The 24,218-nt window shown below is 47.2% G+C and overlaps 1 protein-coding gene and 1 pseudogene across 45 annotated transcripts in view; both read left to right on the top strand.

Moving 5' to 3' along the window:
• MEGF11 (multiple EGF like domains 11) overlaps positions 1-24,218 on the top strand; it is a 391,182-nt gene that overhangs the window by 35,702 nt on the left and 331,262 nt on the right. The gene's annotated exons all lie outside the window — the stretch shown is intronic.
• Positions 3,573-4,470, top strand: LOC102133066 (large ribosomal subunit protein eL8 pseudogene; annotated as a pseudogene).

Genomic DNA, 24,218 nt, shown 5'->3' with positions numbered 1-24,218 from the left:
TTTATGTGAACATGAGATTATCTCTGGGATAAATGCTCAAGAGTGCAATTGCTGGGTTGTATGGTAGATGCATTTTTGTTTTTGTTTTTGTTTATTTTTCGAACACCAGTGCCACTTGCCAAGCACATTTAATTTTTTAAGAAACTGCCAAAATGTTTTCCAGAGTGGCTATACCATTTCAAATTCCCATCAGCAATGTACGAGTGATCCAGTTTCTCCACAACCTTGCCAGGACCGGGTGTGGTGGCATTTGTACTTCAGCTATGCTGATAAGAGATTCTGCATGAGATCTCATTGAGGTTTTAATTTGCATTTCCCTAATGGCTGATGATGTTCAGCATTTTTTTCATGTGCATATTTGCCATCTGTATGTCTTCTTTGGTGAAGTGTCAGTTCAAGTGTTTTACTCATTTTTAAAGTAGACGTTTTGACTTCTTACTGCAGAGTTTAGAGAGTTCTTTATGCAGCTGGAGGTAAGTCCTTTGTTGGATATGTGATGTGCAGATATTTTCTCCTACTCTGTATAGTGTCTTTTCATTCTCTTAACAATGTCTTTTCCAGAGCACTTAATTTTCATGAGCTCTAATTTATTGATTCTTTCTTTTATGGATTGTACTTTTGGTGTCATGTCTAAGAACTCTTTGCCCTAGGAGATATTCTTCTATGTTTTCTTCTAGAAGGTTTTACATGTTACATTTAAGACCGTCCATTTTGAATTTAAATATATAAACATTACATCTCTCTCTATAGACATGTCTATGTGTCTATCTCTATGTGTAGATAAGGTTTAGGTTAAGGTTCTTTTTTTTTTTTTTTTTTTTTTTTGTCTGTGGATAGCCAGTTGTTCTGATGTCATTTATTGGAAAGGCTATTTTTCTCTTCCACCATTTTTAAGCTTCAGTGTGGTGGGGTAAACAGGCACTTCAGACTGATTTTACTGCTAAGGAAGCTGAAACCCAAGGAAGCTGGGGGACTGGTTTGAAGTCACACTGTAAGCCATCAACAGATGGGGGCTAACATCCGGGTTTTCATGGTCCAAGTGCATTCTATTTTAAAGGTGAGAAAACTGAGGCTACTTAGTGCCAAAACAGGCCCTGGCTTCCCACTAGGGGCCACCTTTTTTGTTTTGTTTTGTTTTAATCAGTTCCCAGGGGGCCACCTTTTGTGAAGCAAGTGGACAGGCAAGCAAACAATTAAAAACGAAAGTTCCACATTTTGGCAGTAAAACCTTCATCCCTGCTCCAGTGCCTCCATCTCCACGTGAAACTCCTTGGAGCAGGGAGGGTTTGATTGGCTGGGTGCCACAGGGATCAAGCCTGGATCAGAGGAGTGGGTCCTAAATGGGAAAATCAGGTTCGGGGGCAGATTGCAGGGGTCTCTTCCTTGGCTTTTAGAGCTTGATGACTTGCTGGGGAGCCCTGGCAGAAGGCCCTGTGAGCCCTGCCCTGGCATGCGGGTGTGTTGGCAGCATTTGGAGATCATTGCTGTGGTCCTGGGAACAGGCTTTTAGCTTAATGGAACCGAGTGTCTTAAAATGGCAACTCATCAGTTAGCTTTCATTTTGTTCCTTTCTTTAATGTATCTCCCTCTAGGGATGAACCACATTGATGTAAATGCTGGGTGATTTTTCCCCCATTTTTAAATTTTGGGGACATAGAGGTGATTGTCGACTGTAACAACCTAGCCGAAACCAATAAAAGTATCTCTTTCCTTCATTGAAAGAAAGAGGCTTCCAATAAATCTTGTAAAATGGCAGTGCTTGTGCCCTTTTCTGAGAAGGATGCTGGGGAGATGTGCCAAGAGCTGCCGAGAGATCACCCAGCAAGTTATTGGCTTCAGGGCACCGAATTTCCCACAAAATAACAGAGAAGCTGGGGTGAATAGGGACAGGGACCTGACCCTTCTCCATTACTCATCTGAGGCCCAAGCCTCTCTCTGGGGAGGGATGCTTGGGGCCTCAGCTTTCTGGATGGTTCCTGGGAAAGTGTGGAGTCAGGAGGCCCGAGTTCTCAAAGTAGCTCTGCCAGGGACTGGCTGTGTGGACGGAGGCAAAACTCTTCCCTTCTGTGGGTCCCCTTGGGTCTGACATGAGGGATTAGATGAAACAAGGGGTCTCATGTCACCCCAAATTCTGTGGTACCCACAACATCAGGGCTTGTCTCCATCTTGGCCATGAAAATTCCCTTTCCTGTGCATGAATCTCCTGGCCAGGTACTTCTGACCTGGAAGATGTGAACACATATTTGCATGTTGGCCGCCTCTACAAAGAAAGTCCCACAGTTTTGTGGGGGATACAGAGGGTCTTTTCAACATCAAATAACAAGTTCTGTACCTGGGAGGAGTGAGGAGTCAGTTCACATCACAAGCCTCAGCTGCATAGCTGTCCTTCTGTGAAGCAGGTATTGGTTAAACACCACATCCAAAGAGGCCCATCCCCACACTCATCTTCCTGCTAAGCCTAGCCTGTGTGAGAGGGAGCTGGAGGCTGCCCCTGTGCAGATGGACCCTCTCTCTTAGCCACTTTCCCTCTCTGGGCCCCAGGCTCCTTATCTGTGAAAGGAGAGAGTTGGACCAGCTGGTCTCTGAGGCACCATCTGTGGATAGCTCATGATCGTCTGTCTTGTTCTAGATATGCCCCCTGACTTAGGTCGGGTTCCCTGAGAAATAGACTCCGAGGTGGAGATTTCATGCAGCAAGATTTGTAGGGAGTGCCCTTGGTATCAACACCTGGAGGAAGTGAAGGAAGCAAAGGGAGCAGAAAGAGAAGTTGCGCTGCAATGCGGTTGCAACCAAGGCCTCAGCCAGTCCCATGGGGTGCTCTGCAGATGGTCCTGCAGAATTGCTCTGCCTTGAGGCAAGAGGGCCAGGCCTTTGAAAGCATCTCCCCTTTAGCCAACTAACCAGGCATTGGAGGTGGCTGCCCTCAGGTTTGGGGTGTATCCTTGAGCCAAGTGGCTCTGTGGCTGAGGATAATTCTAGAGAGTGACTTGGGAATGAGTGCCTCAGTCCTGAAGGGGGATCTGGGCAGCATACTGTAGCCTTCAACACATCCCTCCTCCTCCTTTCCCTCTAAATACCCCAGCCTGAGTTACATCCCTTTCTGTGTTAGAAAATCTAGCCCAGATTTCTGTACTTCTGACTGTCAGCTGCTTCCAGGTTGGACCAGGGTCTGAGCAGCATTAGGACTTGCCTCTCTGCTGCCTCCCTTCTTTGGTTTGCCTGGGACCTGTGCTGTGCCAGAGAAGGTGGAGGTTGGGGTGAGTTGCTCAGCAGGGCCCTGGAAGGCAGGAAACGTCTTGTGTTCCGCAAACATGGCTGAGTACCAGCTGTGTGCAGGGTACTGGGCACAGTGCTACTGTGAGAGGCTCAGGACCCAGATTAGGAAGATATCTGGCTGAAGGGAGTTTGTATGTGACCTGACTCTTCTGCAGTTCTGTGCCTCAATATCTCCTTCTTGGGGCAATGATAGGGCATCCTTAAGAACCACAGCCACTTCCCTGGGATGTGGATCCTCCTACATGATGGCTGCAGTTCCCCAAGCTTGGACAGTGCATAATTTTAAGAAGGATCTGGCTCTCTCCTCCCGCCGCCCAAGATGCCGAAAGGAAAGAAGGCCAAGGGAAAGAAGGTGGCTCCGGCCCCTGCTGTCGTGAAAAAGCAGGAGGCCAAGAAAGTGGTGAATCCCCTGTTTGAGAAAAGGCCTAAGAATTTTGGCACTGGACAGGACATCCAGCCCAAAAGAGACCTCACCCGCTTTATGAAATGGTCTCGCTCTATCAGGTTGCAGCGGCAGAGAGCCATCCTCTATAAGAGGCTGAAAGTGCCTCCTGCCATTAACCAGTTCACCCAGGCCCTGGACCGCCCAACAGCTACTCAGCTGCTTAAGCTGGCCCACAAGTACAGACCAGAGACAAAGCAAGAGAAGAAGCAGAGGCCATTGGCCCGGGCCGAGAAGAAAGCTGCTGGCAAAGGGGACGTCCCCACTAAGAGACCACCTGTCCTTCGAGCAGGAGTTAACACCGTCACCACCTTGGTGGAGAACAAGAAAGCTCCGCTGGTGGTGATTGCACACGACGTGGATCCCATCGAGCTGGTTGTCTTCTTGCCTGCCCTGTGTCGTAAAATGGGGGTCCCTTACTGCATTATCAAGGGGAAGGCAAGACTGGGCCGTCTAGTCCACAGGAAGACCTGCACCACTGCCACCTTCACACAGGTGAACTCGGAAGAAAAAGGCACTTTGGCTAAGCTGGTGGAAGCTATCAGGACCAATGACAATGACAGATGCGATGAGATCTGCCGTCACTGGGGCGGCAATGTCCTGGGTCCCAAGTCTATGGCTCGTATCGCCAAGCTCGAAAAGGCAAAGGCTAAAGAACTTGCCACTAAACTGGGTTAAATGTACACTGTTGAGTTTTCTGTACATAAAAATAATTAAAATACAGATTTTCCTTCCAAAAAAAAAAAAAAAAGAGGGATCTGGAATCCTTCCCCCAAAGACTCCACCAGGCCAACAGCTGCCATTGAACTATCACCTTTGCCTCAGCATCAATGGGAAGTTCAATTTACAGCCTGTGGCTTTGGAGAGACTTTGTGACAGAAGCCATCAATCTCTGCATTTCAAATTTATTTTATTTTATTTTATTTTTCCAGCCTGAGCGCCTGTTCTGCTATGAACTCTGTCTAATCACCTTGCAGGCAGTTGAAGGAGAGTGGGTGTCCCCTCGATCTATGGGGTTTATGTGCATAATTTCCTTTAATTCATCTCAGACGGGTTGGAGAGCCTCAGTTGAGAATGATTTTCCAAGTCTCTCACTGAAGTTCCAAGATGCATTTCTCCAGCCGAACCAGTAAATTACAGGAGCAATTTGCCATGAATTTCCAATGTGGAGCCATTCCTAGGTCATCTCAGGGTGCAGGCTGCTCTCCCTCATTCCCTCCTGCCAGTGGAGGTGGAGGCTGTGGCCTGGTGTCTGGAGAGCATCTCCTCCCAACATTCACTGAACTGTTTATCCCAACCCACTGGTCTTCCTGGCCCCCGACTCTGCTGACCCTCCTGTTCCCTGTTTCAATCTTGTCTCAGACCTGTGCTGATGCCTCATATTTGGGGGTGGGGAGCTCCAGGTCAATTGTACACTCTGGTACAGACAAAACCTTGATCCTGAGTGTATGTCTTCACACTTTATTTGTCTGTATGATAAATGCAATTTCCGCATCAAGACTGTCAGTCATTTTCTGATGTGATCTATGCAGCTCTGCTTGAATTGAATCAGCTCCTGTGTTATTGTGACAGTTTATTTGGTAAGAAAATGAAATAAGATGTGTAAATTAAAGTGGAGGTGTGCTCTGTGCAATGTGGAGGTTCCCAGGGCTCAGGTGGTCCCTCTGGGGGCATTTCCATTCTCAGTTCTTTCTCCTCCTCTTTTTCCCACTGCTTGCATTGGGCTCACAGCTCTACTGCCCTCTAAGCTCGGGTCTAAGAGATCAATGTGAAGATACAAAGCGATGGCTGAGGGAAGGTAAAGATGCTAGGATACTGTCAAGAGCCCAGCAGATAAAAAGTGAAAATGCACTGAGACTAGAACTCAGATTAAGCTTTGTGGTCTTAATGCAGAGGGCTGCAGAGAGCACGTATGAGTGTGTAGGAGGAGGCGTTAGAGCTCCAGAGAGGTTCGTGGTAAAGAGAACATCAGGACTCCTTCCCTGTGCATTCCATGTGCTTCTGCCTCCCTCCTGCTCCTCAGCCCTCGCCATGCAGGACCATTGCTGACCTAGGGTAGTAATCTTTTTCTTTTTCTTTCTCTGCATCCCTCCCCTCCCCTGTTCTCCCCTCCTCTCCTCTTACCCCCGTCTTCTTTCCACACACACTCATTTCTCTCCAGCTCTGAGCTGGGCCTTGGGTGCACTGTTATTGCAGGAGGAAGGGGCAGCCTGTGCCCTGTGTGTGGCACGGGTGCCCACAGCGTCCTGAGTTCCTTTGAGGAGAGGTCGATCTTGGGGTGAGATGGCAAATAAACACACACAAGATAATGCAGTGAGAAGGAGGGTGTGTGGGAGCTTCCAGGAGAGAGGAGGTGTCTCTGCCCGAACAGTCCTTGGCAGCAGTGGATCCTACCTGGCTGGCTTTACCTATAAGTAATCCCAATTAATCAAACCACCACTTCTCTCCTCCCGGAGGCCTGCCCGTTTTTCTTCTGCTGTGTCATTCCAGCTGCTGTTGTACAGGCCTCCGCCGGGAAAGCAAGGGCTTGCCCCTTGCTCAAGACCTCCCAGGTCACATTGCGAGAGTCATTTCCCCTGTAGCATGAGGACCAGAACTGGGAGGGGTCAGGCTGGGAGCAAGAAACCACCTACAGCAAGGGCAGGGATGAAGTTTGTCCTCAGAAGTGGCCTGGTCTGGCCAGGCACAGTGACTCATGCCTGTAATCCCAGCACTTTGGGAGGCCGAGGCGTGAATCACCTGAGGTCAGGAGTTTGAGATCAGCCTGGCCAACATGACAAAACGCTGTCTCTACTAAAAGTACAAAAATTAGCCGGGCGTGGTGGTGCATGCCTGTAATCCCAGTTACTCAGGAGGCTGAGGCAGGAGAATCGCTTGAACCCGGAGGCAGAGGTTGCAGTGAGGCGAGATTGCGCCACTGCACTCCAGCCTGGGCAACAAGAGTGAGACTCTGTCTCAAAAAAAAAAAAAAAAAAAGGCGGCCAGTTCATTCTCAGTCTGCTTTGCTCCCTAGGCATATCTAACTAACTGCTTCTGAGGTCTCAGGAGAAGGGTCGGTGGCCATTTCCTCACCAGGCGGTGGGTTTCTCTGGCTGGGGAGCCATCTTGGGGCCTCGGAAAGTTCCCTGGGATAGTCACTGGCAGTGTTGCCCTGCGTGGAGGCACTGGTCAGCTTAGCTCCTGGCAGTGGGAGACACTTGCTGAGCTGAATCCTCTGAAATGGCACTGTCTAATGTGGTAGCTACTGGCCACATGTGGTTATTTAAATTCAAATTAATTAAAAATAAATAATTCAAGGCTGGGTGTGGTGGCTTGCACCTGTAATCTCAGTGCTTTGGGAGGCTGAGGCGGGAGGATTGTTTGAAGCCAGGAGTTCAAGGCCAACCTGGGCAACATGGTGAGACCCCCTTCTCTATTAAAAAAAAAAAAAAATCCGTTTCTGGATGCAAAAGGAGATATATCATGCAAACACTAATTAGCACAAAGGAGGAGTGCCTAACTCACTATCAGACAAAAAGTTCTGTTAGGCTGAGTTAGAGACTGTCAACTCCACGAGGGCAGGAATTTTGTCTGTGGTGTTCACTGCTGTGTCCTTACCATCTGGAGGAATCCCTGGCACATAGTAGGTGCTCAGTGTTTGGACACTTGAGGAGTGCTAGCCTTGATGCTGCCAGCGTCTTTCTGTGTGAACTTGGACACATTGCTTCCCCTCTCTGGGTCTCTTCATCCATAAATCGAAGGGTTGGCCTCATCTCTGGCGTCCCTTTCAGCTTTAATGAGCTATGATCTTAAGTATCTAGTTGGCTGATTTCATTTATTTTATTCACAAGGAGGGGTCAGAGAGAGCAGGAGAGGATGAGGTGGCAGATTTGATTTTTGATTTCAGGTCTCAGTTAGCTGTGGCTCACCAGCACTTCCCCATTGCAGGGATTTGCAGGCCTCATCTCCTGCAGCCTCTCCTTTCTGCCTGTCCTTTGTCTACGATTTCCCGATATCACCAAACAGCTCCTTGGCCCTCCCTCGCAGATCTACAGGACTGGAAGCCCGGGCGGCGCATGAGGGGCTCCCTCCATTCACACAGCTTGGCCCTCCCTGCCTCCACTGTCCAGACCCAGCAGCAATTTCTCGCTTTGGATACCTTCTGCGTTCCATGGTTTAAGGTAAACTGCTGGAGCCTTCAACTTGAGTCCCAACTGCTTGTGCTCCTGTATGGCTGTGGGGAGTCCTTGGCAGGAAGTCCCTGGCAGTGGGGACTCTGTGCGGGCTGCCACCTCAGGACATCTGCCAGCAAGCCTCCGGGGATGGGCCCTGACATGGGGATGCCGCGTGTGCGGACGGAGGCCAAGCAAAGAGTTGGCAGTGGGGGTGGAAGGAAGCGCATTCTTGTGTTACTGGGGGACTCTGTGCCAAGAGGAGGAAAATAAATGTAATTACCTTCACTACTGGGATCCTGGCAGAGTGAGGGGCCAGCCCAGCCTGGCTCTAGGGCTCTTCAGGCTGAGGGTTTGGTCATGCTAGGAGGAGAAGCCTGCTTTATCTTATCTTTCTTTTTTTTTGTTTTTTGGTTTTTTTTTTTTTTTTTTGAGACGGAGTCTTGCTCTGTCGCCCAGGCTGGAGTGCAGTGGCGGGATCTCAGCTCACTGCAAGCTCCGCCTCCCAGGTTCACGCCATTCTCCTGCCTCAGCCTCTGGAGTAGCTGGGACTACAGGCGCTCCTCACCTCGCCCGGCCAGTTTTTTTGTATTTTTTAGTAGAGACGGGGTTTCACCGTGTTAACCAGGATGGTCTCGATCTCCTGACCTCGTGATCCGCCCGTCTCGGCCTCCCAAAGTGCTGGGATTACAGGCTTGAGCCACCGCGCCCGGCCTATCTTGTCTCTTTCTTAGAGGCTTAGGACAGGGCCAGGGAGGGCACCCTAGCTCCCCTTTTGCAGCCAGTCCACCTACGATCCACCCAGCTTGTGCTGATGGGGATGGGAAATACAATCCAGAGGGTGGAGAGATGATAGGTGGGTGCCGAGTCCCACCTATGTGTGCCAGGCCTGGGGTTCAGCTGTGGTGTGTAAGTGACTGTGTGTGACAGGGGTTCTCCATCGCTTTGGGTTGCTGTGATTGCCACTTGCTCCCCGACACCAGTTCCTTTGTTGCCCTTCCTTGCCCTGCCCCCCTGGAGCGGCTCGCTCTTGTGTGGGCTCACTTGCTTTCTGTCTTTGGGTTGGGTTTGGCCAATGGGAGACCCTGCGGGAGACTGGTGGGCGGGAGGAGAGGGAGGTTGAGGTGTCTCCCCCTGCCTGGGCCCTGGCAGTGACTGTGTCCTCACAGTCCCCCTGGCTCTCAGCTCCGGTTCTCGCCGGGCTCCTGCGAGCCTTCTGCTTCTCTCTTCTCTTTGCCCTTCAGGACTCGGCGTGGTGACGTCTTCCCACCACTGCAAAGTCCTGAGTGTTTTCACATCACTCGTGGATTCCCACAGTCCCGCCCTGCCTCGATAAACAGGCCATTTCAGTAAACTCTGCTCAGCTAAATGCTTTTGAGAGAAATTCTGGTGGTCTCTTTGAGTCTTGAGATTTTTTATTTTGTTTCATTAGGTCTGTGCTGTGGTCTGTCTGAGTGATTTGGGTCCTTAGGGTAATGAGTCAGTGTATTTTTCTGTGACTTCTCTGACAGGGTAGTTATGTAGAGAAGGGAAGATGAAATGAGCCTTAGCCTAGCATTTTGAAAACACCCAGGGGAGGGTGAGGGCTACCACTTTCAAGAGACTTCCTCGTGTACCATGTGGGTCAGGAGAGTGTCTTACTCAGTGCCATAGTCAAAATATTTGACAATTAGCACATCATAGCTCTGACCAATCAGAATGAGGCACTGAGCCGTGTGCCTGGGCTGGCTTCCCACTTCTGCCTGGGGGCGTCCCTCCTGGGGAGGGAATGCTGACTGGCTGGGAGACCCTCGGCTTCCTTGAGTGCAGCTCACATTGGATGATTTTCTTTCTTACAGTCAATGGCAGAGGCTTGTCTTACAGGAAAAAAATGCAAAGAAAACAAGTTAATATGTATGTGATACCTCCAGGGGAATGGAGATGGCAGTGGGAGAGGAGGTGCCTGGAGGTTTCTGGTGAGGTGCACCTTGGAGTGGCCGTTGGGAGGGACAAAGTCCCTCTCTTCTTACCTCTGGAGTATAGGCAGCTGGTCGCCTAGGAGGGCGGCTAGTTCAGAGCAGGCTAGAAGTAGGAATGTGTGGCAGGGTTGACACTGTACTCTGAATTCATCCTTGACTGCTGGTTTTTTCTTGCCATCTGTGACTTGCTTCTTCCCCTTGTCCTGGGGACTCGAGTCCAGCTCTTCGTGGAACCAGTGGCCCTGGAGATATTCATTGCTGGGAATTACCTAGAAAGCAGAGATGTTGCCATGCTTGCGTTTCATTCTAACGTGCTTGCTGCTCCTGAGAGGAGGACATACTGCGGGAAGAATTCCAGGCAGGAATCTAGCCTTGGGAGGGTAGCCTCTCTTCCTGGGCCTCAGTTTCCCCAGATGATCTTGAAAGTCCCTCTCCCTTTTAAAATCCTGTCTCTGTGGAATGCAGTCAGTTTTCCTTTGCGTGCAGGGGATCATTCCACCCATGCTTCCTTACCCAGAATCCTCCACACAACTGAGCTTTCACATTGCATGATACTTGGCCTGGGGTGGTTGGGAGGTGGGTGGTGGTAGAGCATCGAGATGATTCCCGCTCCTGCTCCCCTTCGCGATCAAACTTTGTTCCTCTGGTTCTAGAATCCTGATAAGTGGGTCTAAGAAGCTGTCATTCCCAGGCAAGGCTGGGACTAGAGTGAGACAGGCAGGGCACTTAGGGTCAATACTTAAGGAAGCACTCACTCTCAGATGCTGACCCTGCCACTGGACACCCTGAGAGTGAGCGATTCTTTACATTTGTTTGAATTAAGTTCCTATTTCATAACCAGGATATTGACATAAATGTAGTCAAAATATAGAACATTTCCAGGCCTGGTACAGTAGCTCACACCTGCAACCCCACCACTTTGGGAGGCTGAGGCAGAAGGATTGCTTGAACTCAGAAGTTTGAGACCAGCCTGGGCAACACAGAGAGACCTCATCTCTACTAAAAATTAAAAGTAAAAAATTAGCCAGGTGTGGTGGTACACATCTGTAATCCTAGCTACTTGGAAGGCTGAGGTGGGAGGATCACTTGAGCCCAGGAGATGGAGGCTGCAATTATGTTCGCGCCACTGCATTCCAGCCTGAGTGACAGCAATGAAAAAAAAAAAAAGCATTTCTGTCACCACAAGGATCTCTCCTGTTGTTCTTTTATAGCTTCACTCACTTCCCTCCAACCCTTACCCCTTCCTAAACCCCAGGCAACCACTAATCTGATTTCCATTTCTATTATATTCTCATTTCAAGAATGTTACATAAATGGAGTGCTATAGTATGTAACCTTTTTTTTTTTTTTTTGAGACGGAGTCTGGCTCCGTCGCCCAGGCTGGAGTGCAGTGGCTGGATCTCAGCTCACTGCAAGCTCCGCCTCCCGGGTTTTCGCCATTCTCCTGCCTCAGCCTCCCGAGTAGCTGGGACTACAGGCGCCCGCCACCTCGCCCGGCTATTTTTTTGTATTTTTTAGTAGAAACGGGGTTTCACTGTGTTAGCCAGGATGGTCTCGATCTCCTGACCTCGTGATCCGCCCGTCTCGGCCTCCCAAAGTGCTGGGATTACAGGCTTGAGCCACCGCGCCCGGCCAGTATGTAACCTTTATGAATGGCATTTTTCACTTAGCGTAATTCTCTGGAGATTTATCCAGGTTGTTGAATTTATATAGTATTTTATGGTATGATTGTATCATAGTTTGTTTAACTATTCACTCTTTGAAGGGCATCCAAGTTATTTCTAGTTTTTGGCTGTTACAAATAAAGCTACTATCAACAACATTCTTGTATAGGTTTTTGTGTGAACACACGTCTTCGTTTCTCTGGGATGAATGCTGAGGAGTATAATTGCTCATATGGTGCTTGCATATTTAGTTTTTAAAGACACTGCCAAACTATTTTCCAGACTAGCTGTAGCCTTTTACATTCCGAGCAGCAATGCGTGAGTGATATAGTTTCTTTATGTCCTTGTCAGCATTTAGTCATTGTTTTGTTTTGTTTTTTAGCCACTCTAGCTGGGACATGTTTTTATTTATTTTTTATGTTTTACTTTTTTGAGACGGAGTTTTGCTCTTGTCACCCAGGCTGGAGTGCAATGGCATGATCTTGGTTCACTGCAACCTCCACCTCCCAGGTTCAAGTGATTCTCCTGCCTCAGACTCCAAAGTAGATGGGATTACAGGTGCCCACCACCACACCTGGCTAAATTTTGTATTTTTAGTAGAGATGGGGTTTCACCATGTTGACCAGGCTGGTCTCGAACTCGTGACCTCAGGTGATCCGCCCACCTCAGCCTCCCAAAGTGCTGGGATTATAGGCATGAGTTCACCACTTCCGGCTGGGACATGTTTTTAAATTCACTTTGCCCATCTCATCCTCTCCTGTCCCTCAACTCTGATTTTGTTTTTCAATTTCTCTTTTAATTGGTGTATTTACACCATTTACATTTGATGTAATTATTGATACATTTTTCATTTGTCATTTTATTTTTGTTTTCTGTTTTGTTCTTTCTGTTTTTCTTTTCCCTCTTTTTCCTATCTTCTCGGGGATTATTTAATATTTTAAAATTCCATCTTGATTCATCTATAGTGTTTTTGAGTATATCTTTGCATAGCCTTTTAAATGGTTGCTCTAGGTATTTCATTATATACACAAAACTTATCACAGTTTTCTGGTGTTGTCCTTTTACCAATTTGAATGAAGTATAGAAACTTTATCTCTCTTTATGTCCCTTTAGACTTCCCCATGTATAATATAATTGTCTTAAATATTTCCTCTACGTAGATTTAATACAGCTTAACTTCAATAGTATACAAAAACTTTGTTCCTATGTAGTTCCAGTCTCTCCTTCTTCTTCTTTTTCTTTTTTTGAGACAGAGTCTCACTCGGTTGCCCAGGCTGGAGGGCAATGCTGTGATCTCAGCTCACTGCAACCTTTACCTCCTAGGTTTAAGCAATTCTCCTGCCTCAGCCTCCCCAGTAGCTGGGACTACAGGCGTGTGCTACCACACCTGGCTAATTTTTGTATTTTTTAGTAGAGATGGGGTTTCACCATGTTGCCCAGGCTGGTCTTGAACTCCTGATCTCAGATGATCCACCCGCCTTGGCTTCCCAAAGTGCTGGGACTACAGGCGTGAGCCACCATTTCCTGGCCTCTCCTTCTTCTTTATGCCATTAATTGTCATACGAATTACATCATACATTGTGTGCCCATCAACAGGTATTTGTAATTATTGCTTTTGGCATTGTCTTTTAGATCATATAGGTAAAAAAAAAAAAGTTACAACAAAAATAGGTTTATACAGTCTTTTATAATTACCTAGGTAGTTACATTTTGTGATGTTCTTTATTTTTTACGTGAATTCAAGTTACTTGTTTAGTGTTCTTTTATTTCAGCCTGACAGACTTCCTTTAGTAGTTCTTGTAGGGGAGGTTTGCTAGTAATGAGTTCTCTCAGTTTTTGTTTATCCAGAATGTCTTAGTTTATTCATTTTTGTATAATAGTTTTGCTGGTTATAGAATTCTAGGTTGACTATCTTCTACTTTCAGCATTTTGAAGACATACATCTTACCGCCTTCTGGCTTCCATGGTTTTGATGAGAAAACAGCTGATAATCTCATTGAGTTTCGTTGTACACGATGAATTGCTTCTCTTTTGCTGCTTTCAAGAGTCTCTGTTGGTCTTTGTCTTTTAACAGTTTAATTGTGATGTGTCTAGGTGAGGATCTCTTTGCGATTATCCTACTTGGAATTTGTTGAGCTTCTTGGATGTGTAAATTAATGTTTTGCATTAAATTTGGGAAGTTTTCAGCTATTATTTCTCTCTGTATTTTTTTCTGCCTTTCTTCTACTCTCCTTTTGGGACTCCCATTATGTGTGTATTGACATGCTTCATGGTGTATTATGGCTTTCTGAGGCTCTGTCATTTTTCTTCATTCTTTTCCATTCTGACTAGATAATTTCACTTGAGCTATCTTCAGGTTTACTGATTCTTTATTCTGGCTGCTCAAAGCTGCTGCTGAGCTCCTCTAGTGAGTTTTTAAAGTTTTAAATTTTTAAGTCTCATTCTGTTGCCCAGGCTGGAGTGCAGTGGCGTGATCTCAGCTCATTGCAACCTCCACTTCCTGGGTTCAAGTTCCAGCCTCAGCCTCCTGAGTAGCTGGGACTACAGGCGTGCACCACCATGCCTGGCTAATTTTTTTATTTTTTGGTACTTTTAGTAGAGATGGGGTTTCACTATGTTGCCCAGGCTTGTCTCAAACTCCTGACCTCGTGATCCACCCAACTTGGCCTCCCAAAGTGCTGGGATTACAGGTGTGAGCCACCATGCCTGGCCTCTAGTGAGTTTTTTATTCTGGTTATTGTACTTATTGAACTCCAGAATATCTGTTTAGTTCTTTTTAAAAAATAATTTCTGGCTGCTTTTAATTTTTTTTCTTCATCTTTAATTTTCAGAAGTGTAATAGTCATGCATCTTAGAATGGATTTCCTTGAGTTTATCTTGTTTGGGGTTTGCTTCTGAATCTGTAGGTGAGTGTCTCTTGCCAAATTGATGGAGTTTTCTCCCATTATTTCTTTAAGTACTCTTTTAGCCCTGCTTTCTTTTTCTTCTGCTTTTTCCTCTTGCTCCTCTCCTTCTGATGACACAGATGTTATATATTTTGTTATAGTCCCATAAGACCCTGAAGCTGCATGTTTTTCAAGTCTATTTTCTCTGTTATTCAGAATGGGTAATTTCTGTTGTTTTGTTCTTCAGTTCACTGCTGCTTTTCTCTGTCCCTCTATTCAGCTACTGAGTCCATCCACTGAGCTTTTTATTTCAGTTATATTTCTCCATTTTGTCCTTTATGCCTTCTATTTCTTTGCTGACGTTTTTTGTTTTGTTCGTTTGTTTCAAGCATGTTCATAAATGCTCAAAGAAACATTTTCGTAATGGTTGCTTTGAAATCTTTGTCAGATAATTTTTAACATCTCTGACATTTTGGAGTTGATATTTATTGATTGTTCTTTTTCACCCAATTTGATATTCTCCTGGCTTTTGGTATGGTGAGTGATTTTGTATTGAAACCTGGACATTTTCATGTTATAATATGAGACTCTGTATCTTAATTAAACCTCTGGGTCAACTGACTATGTCTGACAACTCTGGCAGGGGAAGGAGGTGGGGCTGCCTTGTTACTGGCAGGTAGGTATAGAAATCTAGATTCCCCACTTGTCCTCTGTTGACACCAAAGAGTGAGGGTCCCTACTTGTGCCAACTGAGCACGGGTAGGAGTTCCACTTCACCACCTGGTCTCCACTGACACTGCAGGGGGCAGTTTGTTACTAGCTGGAGAAAGTGAAAGTTTCAGCTCCTTTCTTGGTCTTCTCTGATACCACCAGTGAGTGTGTTGAGGTGCCTTGTACAATCTTGAGAAGACAGAAGTCTGGGCTTCCCTCTTGGCCTTTGCTTGTGGGCCCACAGTTGGTGTTTGGTTGGAGCTGAGTAGCTGTTATCCCCACCACCCCACAGACAGGATCTCGTTCTGTCTCCCAGGCTGAATGGCAGTGGTGCAATTATAGCTCATTGTAACCTCAAGTTCCTGAGCTTGTGTGATCCTCCCATCTCAACCTTCCAAGTATCTTGGACTACAGGCATGTGCTACCATGCCCGGCTAAGTTTTTAAATTTTTTACAGAGACAGGATCTTGCTATATTGCCTAGGCTGATCTCAAACTTCTAGCCTCAAGTGATGCTCCTGCAAAGAGCTGGAACTCCAGGCATGAGCCACTGTGTCTGACTGAGTGGTTATTAAATAAATGTTTCTTGTCTTGCTAAGCTACCCCTTTCCTAGTCCTCTGGCAACAGAGAGCAGGATTTTGTTGGTGCTTTTCGTGTATGCTCCTATGGACATTTCTGGGTTCCTAGTGTCTTCAGCTCCAAATCAGGGACATATGAAGCAAAAAAAAAAAAAAAAAAAAATCAACCCAAGGAACACACCACCATGTTGTCCCTTGGACCTTAAGGTTCCTAGTTGCTTTGCCTTCTTCCCTCTACCTTTTACAGTCTTCTTATGTTTGTTTTACATGTAATGTCTAGGGGTTTTAGTTGTGCTTAGCAAAAGGAATAGGGAAAAATACGCTTACTTTATCTCCTGGAAGTAGAAATCCTTCCTTAATTTTTGAGTCTCATTGTCTCTCGCTAGACTAGTGGTCTTCCCAAGTAGGGAAATGCAGAAAAGGACAAGAATGAATGTTGATGGAGGCACCTGGGTGCTGTATGCTTCTGCATGTGCAAGTTTATTGAGTTCTCGTGACTTGGTGAGGATGGTTTATTATTCCCTCTTTACAGATATGAAACCTGAGGCTCAGAGAGAGTAGGTTCAGGCAGGCAGGCGGGGCTGGACTGGCCTTGAACCCAGGCTTCCTGATTTCAGCACACGTGCCTTTTCTACTACAGGTCACTCAGCAGCTAAAATCTAGGTGTGCTACTGGTATCACGAGGCCTGGAAACATTGTTTATAACTGCTTCTTCTTTTTTTCTTTTTCTTCTTCTTTTTTTTTTTTTTTGAGACAGGGTCTTGGTCTGTCATCCAGGCCGGAGTGCAATGGCACAGTCTCGGCCCTCTGCAACCTCTGTCCCACCCTGGGCTCAAGTGATCCTCCCACCTCAGCCTTCTGAGTAGCTGGGGTTACAGGTGTGTGCCCCCACATGTGGCTAATTTTTGTGCTTTTTGTAGAGACAGGTTTTCACCATGTTGCCCAGTTTGGTTTCAAACTCCTGGGCTCAAGCGATCAGCCTGCCTCAAGCCTCCCAAAGTGCTGGAATTACAGGTGTGAGCCACAGCATCTGACTATTATCTTTTTTGTAGAACCTTTTTTTTCCCACCCCCCTTTAATAGAGATGAGATCTTACTGTGTTGCCCAGGCTAGTCTCGAACTCCTGGGGTCAAGTGATCCTCCCACCTTGGCCTCTCAAAGTGCTGGGATTACAGGCATGAACCACCACACTTGGCCCACAGAAACATTTTAAAATAAATTATATCAAGATGTTCACTCCTATGTCAACATACATCTCCAAAAATCCCCACATTTTCATACATAATCACAAGAATATTATTGCAACTGAAAAAATATCTTCTAATATCTAACCCATATTAAATTTTTCTCTATTGTCCCCCAAATGTCTCTTATAGCCATTCATTATTGCATTGGTTGTTTGGTCTCTTTGTCTTATTTAACCTGGGTTGGTTTCTGACCTTTGAAGAGTGTTATTTTGGCTAATTTTGGTGGAGAGGGTAGAAAGGAGCAGAGGTGCTTAGGGGGTCAAAACTGGGACTCTCTGACTCAGTTTCTCTCTGGGGCCCTCTGGTCAGAGTTCTCCTTGGGATCCTATCTTTCTTGTAAGCAGGTAAGCTGTGGTGCAGGAGAGGGTCTGAGAGGTCACCCTCACATACTCAGAGTTTAGATTTAGGACAACTTAGGCCTTGTATACCAACTCCTGCTCTGGGACCCCAGAGTCTGACAAGACGACCTCAGTTGCCAGTTCCAAATGAAAGAACAAGAATGGACTCGTGCTGTTTCTTGAGAAGCCAGAAGGGTGGGTGCAATTCAAAGTGACTTTTCCCTTCCGCTGCAAAGGATTTATCATGCCTGTGAATACCACACGGTGGCCTGCATGTGAAGCGGGCTCTCGGAATCAGTGGCCCGATGCTCTCCGATCTCCATGAAGGTCTCAGCTCCTACCCCACTTTTTGGGTGGCTGAGTGCGCAGGCTCAGGCAGCTGGCATGGCAGAAGGTGCTTTGGGATTGCTGGGATGGGCACAGGGGCAGGGGGCTGAGGTATGTGAGTTCTGGGGCTGACATTTGTGAGTCCAGGTTCTGGAAGCTCCTCACCTTGGACGGTGAACTGAGGATGAGGTAGCTGTTCTGTGCAGGACTTTCTGTAGCCAAGAGAGGGTGTAGGCTGGGGGTGGAAGAATAGCACCCGTCTTACAGCCAGATGCCTCTAGCCAGTTCCTTCAGGCCCCGGAGGGTGGAAAGACCAGGTCAGCACAGCTGAAAGAAGTGGCGTCTTTTCCTGATGTGGTTCATATCTGCTTTCTATATGCTGCCTCGGTGCCAAATGGGTCAGACCATTGCTCTCTGAGAGGCTACTTACCTGCCTGTGGGGGCCAGAGCTTCTGGAGAGGGGAGCAGAGTCCTGCCTGGCAGTCCTGAAATAAACCGACCAGTCCTGAAGGAAATCCAGCCCAGAAAGGGAAGGACTTCCTCGACATTCTGTGTTGGTTGGACGGTTGGGGATCAGGGTGCTGTTGCTCAGAGACACTGAGGGAAAGAGGGGTGAGCAGGATGTTGGGGGGGCCAGAGGCAGGTGTGCTGGGGCCAGGGCTGCCCCTAGGGGTGGCGGAGACTGAAGAGCAGACTGCCAGGACAGCTGCAGCGTGTTCCTTCCCTCCGGAGGGACTGGAGTGCCGCCCACTCCTCATTCCACCTGAGTGGCTGTTACCAAGGAGAACGGAGCCCAACCTTAGCATGGACGGCCGTCATGCCCGCTCACCACGGGTGTGATTGCTCTCTACTGCCATTACATATTTAATTGTGAAAACACAGGTGTCCAAATGGGCTGCCAAGCAGGCACTGGGCATTGATTACTCTAATGGCTGGTGGCTGCGCATGTGGTGTATGTACGCATTTGGGGTTGTGTAGGCACATGTTTGTCTACATATATGGTGGGTGCGCACAGGTAAGGTATTGGTGCATGCATGTATGATGAGTATGTGTGTGTATCACTTGTGCGTGTGTGTGCATGCATATGTGTACACTGGGAGTCTCAGCACTTACCATGGCTTCAGCCCCCATCTGCCATTCCTCTTTCCTAGAATTCTGCTCTCCTGGGACACTGGAGAAAGCCACGCCACCCCATGGAGATCAAGAGCTAGGTCTGGAGGCAGGTTTTTTTGTTTTGGTTTCTTTTGGTTTTTTTTGAGACGGAGTCTTGCTCTGTCATCAGACTGGAGTGCAGTGGTGCAATCTCGGCTCACTGCAACCTGCGCCTCCTGGGTTCAAGTGATTCTTCTGCCTCAGTCTCCCGAGTAGCTGGGACTACAGGCACACGCCAACATACCTGGTAAATTTTTTTTTTTTTAATTTTTAGTGAGACAGGGTTTCACCATATTGGCCAGGCTGGTCTCAAACTCCTGATTTTGTGATCCGCCTGCCTCGGCCTCCCAAAGTGCTGATATTACAGGCATGAGCCACCGCACCCGGCCTGGAGGCAGGTTTTTAACTGCAGGCCACATGTCAGGCTGTCGGCAGGGAGAGGTGGCATCATTGCGGAGCGGCAGTGGTTCCTTTGTTACACTTTCCTTTCTAGCTGTGGTTTCACAGCTCCTCCATCACCCCTTCATCCTGTGAGCATCACCCCTGTCCAGCGCTACTTGGCCTCAGCACCCTGGGTGCCGTGTGCCTCATCCTTCCCTTTTATTTCCCTGGTGTCTCCTACCCTGTGTCAATCCCTCCCTACCCCCACAACCTTCTGAGAGCAACTGTGGGTGGGGGCTTCCTCTGCAGCCTCGGAACAGCCTCTTCAGCACCACATTCAGCAGAAGGAGGAAGGAGCAGGGAAAGATAACAGTGCAGGAGGGGCTGTGCTCCTGAGGCTGAGGCCTGGAGGAAGAAGGGGGTGAGAGGGATGGGTGAGCTGGACTTGGGGTGGGATGAGGGAGAAGTGTGGTCCTCACTGGGGTCTGCGGAGTTACAGGACCTAATGACCCAAGCGGTGAGGGCTTCTGGTCTTGGCGTGTCATCACACACAGGGCTGGTCCTTTGGAGACCCTTTCCTTATGATCCTGAGTCACATGGAGGCCGTGTGGTCCTGACTCTACCCATCACCCTACCTTCTGAATGAGTGTACATGCAGGGGCAGCCCAGCCATCTGGCCTTGGGCTTGTGTCTGAATACTTCTGTTTGGCAGTGGGGAGGGCTGAGGGGTGCTTTGGAGCTCAGTGGCAATAATCTCTAGGGACAACCTGACCTCACCCAAGACTCCATGAAGCATGCTGGGCTCTTAGAGCTGGAGGGAGCCTCAGAGGCAATTCACCAACCCCTACCTCAGAGTGGGCTTGCCCTTACCCAGCCCACTTCTGCATCCACTTTGCCCCACTTCAAGGTTTAACAACCATGCTGATAGGAAAGTTCCGCCTTAGGTCTAACTTCACTCCTTCATGTAGAAGCATAATCTTTCTCTTTTTTTTTTTTTTTTTTTTTTTGAGACGGAGTCTCACTCTGTCACCCAGGCTGGAGTGCAGTGGCTTGATCTCAGCTCACTGCAAGTTCCGCTTCCCGGGTTCACTCCATTCTCCTGCCTCAGCCTCCCGAGTAGCTGGGACTACAGGCGCTGGCCACCACGCCCGGCTAATTTTTTTATATTTTTAGTAGAGACGGGGTTTCACTGTGTTAGCCGGGATGGTCTCGATCTCCTGACCTCGTGATCCGCCCATCTCGTCCTCCCAAAGTGCTGGGATTACAGGCATGAGCCACTGCGCCCGGCCTGCATAATCTCTTTTTACTCTTCCAGTGGAGATGGAGGTGGCTGCTGTTGTCACAGCCTCCTTGCTGGGTAGCCTAGGCTCTGTCATTCATGTCACCTCCCTGGAACTAAGGGGGGGGGCAGGGGGAGGGTAACTAATGATGAGGTAAGACCCCTGAGTTACTAGAGAAATTAACTACCTAGGAGAAGCATCATCATTTCTCTAGAAGAAACCATACCTGATTATCCCCTAGAGATCCTTACAAGGAGTTAAAAAATGTAAGCAAGCAGGAATCAATACATACAATTCAGATTTCAAAACAGTCTTTGGGTTTACAGTACAAGCTCTCATAAGAAAACCACTGTTTGGTTCTGTTTTATTGTGTAAATGTAAAAGTAAAACTTGTTCTTTACAGAAAACTACAAAAAGCCAGAAACATATAAAGTAGAAAACCAAGATCAGCTGTGATTCCGTAAAGCAGGGCCTAGCTCAGTGTCACACACATAAGGAGCCTCACTGGAGAACTGCTGAACCATTGAAGGAGGCAAAGAAAGCTTCTGACAACATTTTGGTATGTTTCCTTCCAGGCTTTTTTTTTTTTCTGTGCATATTGATGTATTCATAGCTGAGATTATACCGTAGATTTGTATATAGGTCCGCTTTTGCATTTCATCTTATAGCTTGAGAATTTCCTAATGTTATTAGAAGGTTGTAATTGGCTGCTGATAGATCATCTTGTAGATATACCATGTTTTATTTTATTTTATTTTTTTTTGCCAAACCCCTACTGGTAGATATTTAGATTATTTCTAGGTTGGACTATATTATATAATATTTCATGGGACTTTTTTTACATTGTTAGTGTATCTTTTTTTGTTTCTTTGTTTTTTGTTTTTCAGATAGAGTCTGATTCTGTTGCCCAGGCTGAAGTGCAGTGGTACAATCATAGCTCACTGCAGCCTTCACCTCCTGGGTCAAAGCAATCCTCCTGCCTCAGCCTCCCGAGTAACTGGGACCACAGGCACACACCACTATGCCCAGAGAATTTTAAATTTTTTTGGTAGTGTTGGTGTGTCTTAACTCACAATTACTCACATAAGTAGAGACCTGGGGCTTTGGTCTTGGCTGTGGGCCCAGGAACCAGTTCTGGCTGTGGAAGCCTCTGGGCTGGCTTGGGGAACAGGGTCCTGGCCCAATTGATGGCCAGTGAGTATACTGGAGTCTTTGAAATATCAAGGCAGGAGAGCAAGCCAGAGACTGACAGCAAATAGCAGCAGAGTGGAGACTTGACAGACATGGAGGCTAGAAAAACACCCAGGGCACTAGGACTGGGAGGAGAGGAGAGTAGGGGATAGGGAGAAGATTTTCAGCAATAGCATCTACATTTTTTGGATTATCCACTGCTCTTTATAAAAGTAGTTTTGAACTCTACTCCAACATATGTCAATTTATGAATAAAGTATATATGTACTACTTATCAATGAACACTAAATATTTAATAAAATTATTTTTCTCCATTTAGAGAAAATAATTCAAACAGAAGATTTGTGTTTTTCCCCTTGCATGCCACAGACCCCTTTGCCCCTTTGGAGAACACCTGCTATCAAGGTGGGGGGCTGAGCCAGGCCAGGCAGAGGTTGTGGGGCCCCAGTGCAATTAGGAGGACCTCCAGATGGAGAGAAAGGGCCTCTGGGTGAATTCAGAGTCACACCCAGTGGCTTACTCCAGAGATGATTATTTAACTTTTTTACACATAATTTGAAAGTCAGCATTCAGGCTTGGCATGGTGGCTCATGCCTGTAATCCCAGCACTTTGGAAGGCCACGGCAGGCGGATGGCTTGAGCCCAGGAGTTTGAGAGCAGCCTGGGCCACACTGTGAGACACAGTCTATTAAAACAAAAGGAGGCCGGGCGCGGTGGCTCATACCAGTAATCCAGCACTTTGGGAGGTGAGGTGAGTGGATCATTTGAAGTCAGGAGTTTGAGACAAGCCCGGGCAACATGATGAAACCCCATCTGTGTTAAAAACACAGAAGAATTAGCTGGGTGTGGTGGCACACGCCTGTAGTCCCAGCTACTAGGGAGGTGGAGGCAGGAGAATCACTTGAACCCAGGAGACAGAGGACACAGTGAGCCAAGATTGCGCCTCTGCACTTCAACCTGGGCGACAGAGTGAGACTCTGTCTCAAAAAAAAAAAAAAAAAAAAGAAAGTGACTTCGATGAATGAGCTTCAGGCTTGCTGATGATGTTGAGATCACATGGGTGGTGAAGTGCCAAGGTGGTAACAAACCAGCTATGGGGGAAACTGAAGAGGTTTGTTCACGATCAGAGAAATGGTAGATGAGGGACGAAGTGCCTGAGTATAAAGAAACAGATACATAGCAGTGGTTTCCAACCCAGGGTCCCTTTAAGAAGTGTACCCAGAATTTCCAAAAGAATCTCCCTGCCACTGTTGAACGTTTATCTATGTTAAGGGACCATTTTTCTCTGCTTTTGTTTGAGACTGTCAAGTTCACTTGGTAGGTAGTCTTCACGCTGGTCAGAGCTCTTGAGTAATAGTTATGAATGCCTTTGATAAAAGCTGGAAAAACTACTTCAACTCTTTATTTATGTATTTATTGAGATGGGGTCTCACTGTAAGTGCCCAGGCTGGTCTTGAACTCCTGAGCTCTAGCGATTCTCCTGCCTCAGCCTTCCAAGTAACTGGGATTACAGGCATGCACTACCGTGTCCAGCTTTCAATTATTTCTTGATAAATGTAACTTGTTCTGTGGACAAAATTCCTTGAAACCTGAAGGCCTTGTTAAGGGGGCGTGGCTCAGGAGAGTTCGTTAAAGAGGTCCTTATTGGAAGAAATGCTGAACTCCTGCTAGGGTGTAAGCTACCCATTGGGACACAGTGAAGGACAAAGACATTTTGGAGGCTGTATAGATGTAGTTGGAACCTAAAAACATCAGGCTAGGTACAGTGGCTCACGCCTGTAATCCCAGCACTTTGGGAGGCCGAGATGGGTGGATCACGAGGTCAGGAGATTGAGACCAGCCTGGCCAACACGGTGAAACCCCATCTCTACTAAAAATACAAAAAATTAGCTGGGTGTGGTGGCGGGCGCCTGTAGTCCCAGCTACTCAGGAGACTGAGGCAGGAGAATGACTTGAACCCGGGAGGCGGAGGTTGTAGTGAGTTGAGAGCGCGCCACTGCACTCCAGCCTGGGTGTCAGAGTGAGACTCCCTCTCAAAAAATCAAAAACCAAAAACAACAAAAAACATCAGCTCCATGAGAGCAGTGGCCCCAAAGGCAGGGAAAATGTGCATGGAATGAACCTGGAGATGAGAGTGAATATAGTGTCCTACCGAGACATCACAGAGCCTCGGATTATCGCATCAGACTCTCATGAATCAGAGATCTTGCCCAGTATTAAGATTTACTAATTATTTTAAGGATATAAGTAATTAGGAAGCACAAATGAGACAGACAGAGGTCTGGGACCACTACACATCTCACCAAGCCTTTTTTCCTCGCATCAGAACTTACTCTGCCCAGATTTACACATGAAGTGTCTAAGAACCGTATGTGGCTCCATTACTTACACAGAAGAGAGCTATTTCAGTTTTGAAAAATCTCCAGCGTATACTCAGATAGTTACATAGCTTATGTGACAAAAGGGATCCATGCTCCGTAAATGTGTAGATTTCCATATTTACTTACCATAAGCAATCCTAGACACTCATATAAACGAGGTACATCTGCTTAAAGCATTCCACAGATAAGGGCTTACTGTTAGCAAACACCATTGGTTTATTTTTAGAGGTCTGTCATCTGTCTTCAGCGTATTTAC

This window comes from Macaca fascicularis, chromosome 7 (assembly GCF_037993035.2).
Source record: "Macaca fascicularis isolate 582-1 chromosome 7, T2T-MFA8v1.1".
Lineage (NCBI taxonomy): Eukaryota > Metazoa > Chordata > Mammalia > Primates > Cercopithecidae > Macaca > Macaca fascicularis.
Note: the sequence above shows the minus strand (reverse complement) of the source record. Positions and strands in the feature narration are given on the sequence as shown.